Here is a 7005-nt window from a genome sequence, read left to right on the forward strand (position 1 = left end):
CTTACAGTCGACATCTTCCCTCACATCCTTTTACATGAACACTAGAGAAGGAGAAAAAGACTGTTTCTGGGTCAAAAACAGTGCAGTCTTCTAAGGCATTTCTATAGACATAGCTACTAAATATAAGAAATATCCTAAAAGATTAGATTTTTACTTGTGAATTTACATTTAAACTTTTCTATGATTCTAGAGCTTATACAAGTGTTATTGTACCATAATTTTGAAAAAGAATCTTTTAAAAAGATATTTTCAGTTTTAATCTTTCATTGAAGTAACAGATGCATGTAATATAAGTGTCAACTTACAGAAACATATAAAACAAAAGTACACGTCTCTTAACTCTGTCTCTCCAGATACACTTCCCAGAGATACTTACTACTAATAGTTTCTTATGTACCCCTCTAGGACTTTAAAAAATGTATATACATGCATATAAATGTGTCTATCCATGTTTTTTCATTTTATACATTATATGTTCTGTGCCTTGCTTCCTTTTTTTTTAAAACTTAATAATATGCTAGCAGAACTTTCTACATCAGTATACATAAATCTAATTCATTTTAATAGCTATATAGTATTCCATTCATTGCAGTGAAATATAATTTATTTAACCAGCCCCTATTATGGGCTGTAAGGTTGTTTTTTTTTTTTCCAATTTCCCTTTTTGGATGCTTAAAAAAAAGCCCAATGATCATATTTATACATATGCATTTTTGTACTTATATGATTATATCAGAATAAGTTCCAAATATAATTGTTGATGCAAATTGTTTATACACTCTAAGTTTTTGAAAGATACTTACAAAATGTCCTCTATAAAGGTTGCATGAATTTATGATACCAAAAATCAGGCTTGTATCAAATCTTAAATTTTTTTCTGTCTGATAAGTGAAAAGTATATATTTGTTTTGGTTTGCATTTTTTTAGTTATGAATGAGGTTGAGCTTCTTTTTGTTTTCTTATTTTTTGTAGTCATTTTTCTACTAGTTTGCCCATTCTTGGTCTTTGCTCATTTTTCCATTGGGTTGTTCATTGTTTCTCATTTTAAAGAGCTCATGTTGAAAATTGGCGTTTTACATTTAATGTGTGGCAAATAGCTTTCCCAAGTTCCTGTTTATCTTTTGACTTTGTTTATGGTACTTTTTAATATACAACCATTTCAATTTTTTTTTAATGTAGCCAAATTCATCAATATTTTTCATTATAGATTTGGGGATTTTTTTTAAGTAGGACTTTTTTAAAGTTAAAGAGTTATTCAAGAAGACTGTGTAGAGGTTGCTTTTTTTTTTTTTTTAAAAAACAACAACAATGTACACCAGCTTTACTATCACATTGATAACAGGAGACATAGGAGAATTTTGGCATTAGAAGTATCTATTTTTATCCCAATTATTTGGTGGTTTTGTTGTTATAGCAAAGATTTTCCCATTAGATGATTCTTCCTATAAAATACCACTCTGGTGTAAAATCTGTGGATTCTTGTAAGGCTCTAGTGTACCTTAGGGACAAAAAAAACAGAGACAGGGCTGACTTGCCAGTATCATTCTCCAGAGGGTTAACAGTAGCGTCTACGATCTGAAATCTAGAGTGAGCTGGAAGGAAAGGAAAAGAAATTTCAAGATAAACAGAAAGTATGAAGTATAATAGAGGTTCATTATAGGAAATTTTGAAAGCACATGCAAAAAAAAAGGGGGAAAGAAAAAAGTCACCTTTGATCTTAGCCTTGATCTTAATAATCCTCAAAAGCATTTAAGATTTGTTGTATATTTTTCCTAGTGTTTTTTTATCTGTTCCACAAATATGCAGGCATTTAAAAAATATATCAGTGATTTACTCACAAATCAGTGCTAATATAACTATTTTCATTAGAATACCAGTGACCCAAGTAAGACCTTAATGGCACCTTGACAAGAATCTATCAAACACATACACACACACAGCCTCTCACTCGATTTGTTTTATATGTTGCTGTATTTACTTGTGATTATCTTTCCTTGTCACTAAATGTTTTTAAATATATTTATATAAAAATATATAATGACTATATAATATTTCATCATATGGCTTAATGTAATGGGAATTTAAAAGAGTAGATTTGTATTTCTCTCAAAAATCCATTCTGTTAACCCAGTAGATCAAACACTAGGACACATTCAGGAAATCGTTACGTAGGAATCACATCAGATTCTTTTCCATTCCTGATAAAGTGGCAGTAATTAACTGTGTGAAGGTTAAGTGCTGGAAGACATCATGGTACAGTGTGTTTTATGTGACATGACATCATTTGAATGGAAAGAGAATTAGATTATTAAAGCTGGGTTAATGGACCATTCTTGTTCTAGCGGCATCCCACATAATTCAGAAGCATGTAAGATGCATTTGAATTGTATAACAAGAAGAATTTGGGTCAAAAAGTGAAGAAAAGTGTGTGTGATAATAAAATTGTAAACGTATGAAGTTTACCAGAAGAAATGCTGTGAGTTTTTTTTTCAATTTATTTAGGAAAAAACCTGGTGCAGATTAAATTCAGCCACAGTCACAGATATTTGGGGTTAGTGAAACAAGCAGGACTCTAAAGGGTCATAAGAGAATCACTAGTACGTTATCATTTATTAGCACTAAGAAACTCTGCCTACTAACATGCAGGATGTCTCCTGGGCACGAGTTCCCTTGCTACTTGGCTTTATGGCATCGCTGGGTTGATTTCGCCCTCAGCCATAACTTACAAGGTAGATGCTGTGCTGTTAGCACTGCCGAAAGTTCTAGATCCAAGCAGCAGCTGGTGAAATTCTGTCTCCTAAGGATGTCCCTTTATCACGGAGAACATCATGGCTGCTCAGTCCCGTTGACACACCTCTCCTCTCAGACATGATCACAGGGAGCCCAGATTCACCTTAATCTTTTTTTTGTGTGTGTGTGTGTGTGTGTGTGGTACGCGGGCCTCTCACTGTTGCGGCCTCTCCCGTTGCGGAGCACAGGCTCCGGACGCGCAGGCTCAGCGGCCATGGCTCACGGGTCCAGCCGCTCCGCGGCATGTGGGATCTTCCCGGACCGGGGCACGAACCCGTGTCCCCCTGCATCGGCAGGTGGACTCTCAACCACTGCGCCACCAGGGAAGCCCATCACCTCAGTCTTTTGACCAACATCAATGAGGCCCTGTCAAAGCAACAGACATTTGACCAGATCCAACTGACAGCTCTCAATCTATATGCATTGGGAGAAATCTTTCAGAGACTAAATCATCTGGGGAGTCGCTGGCTTAAAATAAGTCACCCTGGGCTTCCCTGGTGGCGCAGTGCTTGAGAGTCCGCCTGCCGATCCAGGAGACGCGGGTTCGTGCCCCGTTTCGGGAGGATCCCACATGCCGCGGAGCGGCTGGGCCCGTGAGCCATGGCCGCTGAGCCTGCGCGTCCGGAGCCTGTGCTCCGCAACGGGAGAGGCCGCAACAGTGAGAGGCCCGGATAACGCAAGAAAAAAAAAAAAAAAAAAAAAAAAAAAAAAAAAAAAAAAGTCACCCTTGTTTGCAGACTGACTGATTAGTAACTGTAGTCAGCTAAAGTTTTGTAAACTATGCCTATAGGTAAATAAGTGTTTATATTAAAAGCTGAAAGAGTGATATATAATTTGAGTTGGAATGATGAACAGTTTATATATGTAGGAAATGGCTTATTTAATTCAAGTACTTTTAAAAAAAAAGTTCATCAGAACACAAAATGGTAAGAAAAAAAAGTAAGTTTCAGGTAAGTTATGGGAAAATAGAGATATCAAACCTTAAGTTTTAAATAATGGGCTGTCATAGTTTTCATATTTTTTTCCCAACTAAAGAAGGAATTTCTAGAATTCTTCATTATTGCAGTTAAAGGTAAGATGACAGGCAAATGTTAACCAAAATGGAGGACATCTTGTTTTTTCTATGAGGGAAACAGAACTTGATTTCCAGTTATAACTTTAAATAAATTATCAAATGATTAATTGGCCTTCAAAAGCAGGCAGTCTAGTGTAGAGCAGACAGTGTGGGTGGTGGCTCAGAGCACAGTAATCAACATTTGTGTTTAAATCTGGACTCTACCAGTTACCACATCTGGGTAAGCTACTTATCTCATTATTACTCAGTATCCCAATCTATAAGACGGGGATAAGGCAGTGACTATTATATAGGGATGTTGTGAGGATTAAATAAAACACAGTATTTATAGGCTGAATATTGTTTGGCACATTGTATGTGCTCAATAAATGTTAGCTTTATTAAAATTGTTTATTAAAAAGCCAAGGAAAGAACCTCTAGGTAGTCATTCTGAACAAGCCAGAGGTACTGTCCACTTGTGCTTCTCTAGCTTTAATGTACATTTGAATCACGTGGGGATCTTGTTAAAATGCAGATTCTAATTCAGTGAGTCTGGGTGGGGTCTGAAAGTGTGCATTTCTAATAAGCTTCCAGGTGATGCCCATGATGCTAGTCTCGACCTGGACACTTGAAGTAATTATGGAAGATTGGTTCTAATTTGTAATAGATGTATGTGGTGGTTCTCAATAGGGGGAAATGGGGAAAGGAGGAAAAAGGGAAGTGTAGACAATATGTACAGATTTAAAATGCTCCCCAGGTGATTGTCATATGCTTGCCTTACCTGCTCTCTAAAGCCTGAAGAACCACTGATTTGATATTTCAACCTTTTATTCTTTTTCGTTTCTCCTTTTCTTACTCTTTTCTCTACCTTGCCCTTGCCATTACAGCTTTAGACTAAAAAAATGGTGTTAATACTTAGTTCCTCAATTAGTAAGACTAAAGCATCAGTTTTAAGTCATTTTATTGTGTGTAATAGGAAGTGGTTTCTCTCTAACATTTCTCTTCTACAATATAGGGATCTGGAAATGTATTTTATGTTTTCCATAGCTTTAGCCAAAAACAAACAGGCAAGAAAGTGACTTGTGGTGCATTTAGTAACAGAATACAAGGATGCAATTGGGTGTGGTGCATACAATCAAAGGAGGTATAACCCCATGGGGAAAGGAAAGTTGTAGTGGTTATTATGGAAGTGGCTAGAGTCAAACAATGTAACCACATTAGACATTCCACCTAGTCTGAAAGGTAGGAGGGAGGAGGGTTGTTTCTAAATGGCTTCCCACCCCAGTGGCATTGAGATGATTAGAGAGACCCATATCTAAATATGTACTTAGCTTGACCAACATCTCTCTAGGGCAAAGACCATTTTTATACTTTGGTGTGTCCTCAGGGCCTAGTATCACTCAGATCCATTGAATTCCCTCTAAGTATCTTCTACTACTGTTGATATATTTCGTAGATATAATACTTCATTTTCCAAGGTAAATAAGAGGAGCTTTGATTAATATTAAATGGGAAATAGCCAAAGAAAACTTAGAGGGGAAATTAGCAATCATTAACTCTCTTTAAAAGTGCAGAACCAAATGTGTATTCTCTAGTATTCTTAGTCTGAAGTTCACTAGTCAAAGTACTTTAATTCATTGATCTAAATGAGATTTTAACATCATTTGAAGAACAAAGCAGCGTATATGTATATAAAATGAACAAGAAATCCCATAAAAGTTGACCCAAACTGAATGATTATTAATTCTATGATTTTAAGTTTTAAGGACATCTAGAATTGGGACTTGGAATGTGAAGGCACAATGAGATTATGAAAAATGAAGCATATCTATTTCTTACCCATTTTTCCAACTTGTGTTAGAAAAGTAATTAAATATGAGATTGGCAGCACAATTTAAAATATTTTTGAGTATGGGAAGAAAAATCAAACCATAACGGGCAGATTCTAGACACTTATTTCTACTTAAGACATTTAGATGATGTACCTATTTAGGAACCAGACAAACAAAAATAAACTTCTAAATTGAGCTATAAAAATAATGTATCAATAGTATAAAGCAGTTATACAACATATACAGTGCATTCTTTGTTAGTAAAATATTTTGAAAGAAATTTTGGTTTTCATATTCGAGGGAATTTTTTTTCCCTCTGTGATCATCTACTATCAAGAGAAAGAATCAAAATCAGATAGAAAAACTTTTAATGTTAATACAACCACAGTTAAGATTTACTTATCATTTTTATGATTGTTATAGATATATATTTCATTTTCTAATTGTCAAATTTGTCATTAACTACCAACTAACAAAACATCTGGCAAATTTATAGCTCTTTAGATATTTTTTTTGCTGTGATTTATTTTAGATGTATTTTAGAGCTTTAATAGGATAATGGAGGTCATTTGCCAAATCATTTGGATAGTACCTTAAATCCCTATAGATACTCCTAGATTTAAGATGGCTTTGTGTATTAAGCCACTGAAAAGTTGAGTCTTAGTAGCTAAAATTCATATCATGATGAAGAATAGAAAATGTAAAGTGATAGCTAAATTAAGGCTGGAAATGGAACAAAATTTACTTTTGCTTATGGGAGCTTTAGTATACTGGTTTAATAAACATTTATGTGAAAAGAAACACATGTAATCCAACGACTTCAGGCAATTTTGAAAGAGAAAGCTGCATTTTGAAGAAAATAATAGTGCTTTCCAGTGGTGATGAGTTGGAAAGCTGATTTTTCCAATTTGCTAGATAACATGGGAGAAAAGTGTTCCTAACTCAGCCTTGGATACTTTGTCATATTTTGTTGCTCTGGCTCTATATTTGTTTATTGCCACAGTCTGTCTTCAAGACAGCTTTTTAATTTTCACAACACTTGGATTTACATCAAACTTCTAAATAAATTTCTTAATTTGCTAGCCCACTTGGGAGAATCTCTGGCATTGCTCAGTCATGACTGAGCAGGAAAAGGACCAAGTAAACTAGCAAGCTTGGGGCTGAAGACCAGGAGCCTGTGTCAGGCAGCGAAAACATCTAAGTGTGATGGGACTTGATCTTGGTCCCTGTAACAAATTTGAGAGCAAAATACAGCAACTGTCAGCTGCATGAAAAGGACAGTGTGACAGCACAGATAAAACTATGGGAGACGTGCATCACGCATTTTAA

This window comes from Lipotes vexillifer, unplaced genomic scaffold, assembly GCF_000442215.2.
Source record: "Lipotes vexillifer unplaced genomic scaffold, Lipotes_vexillifer_v1.1 scaffold618, whole genome shotgun sequence".
In the NCBI taxonomy this organism is placed as follows: Eukaryota; Metazoa; Chordata; class Mammalia; order Artiodactyla; family Lipotidae; genus Lipotes; species Lipotes vexillifer.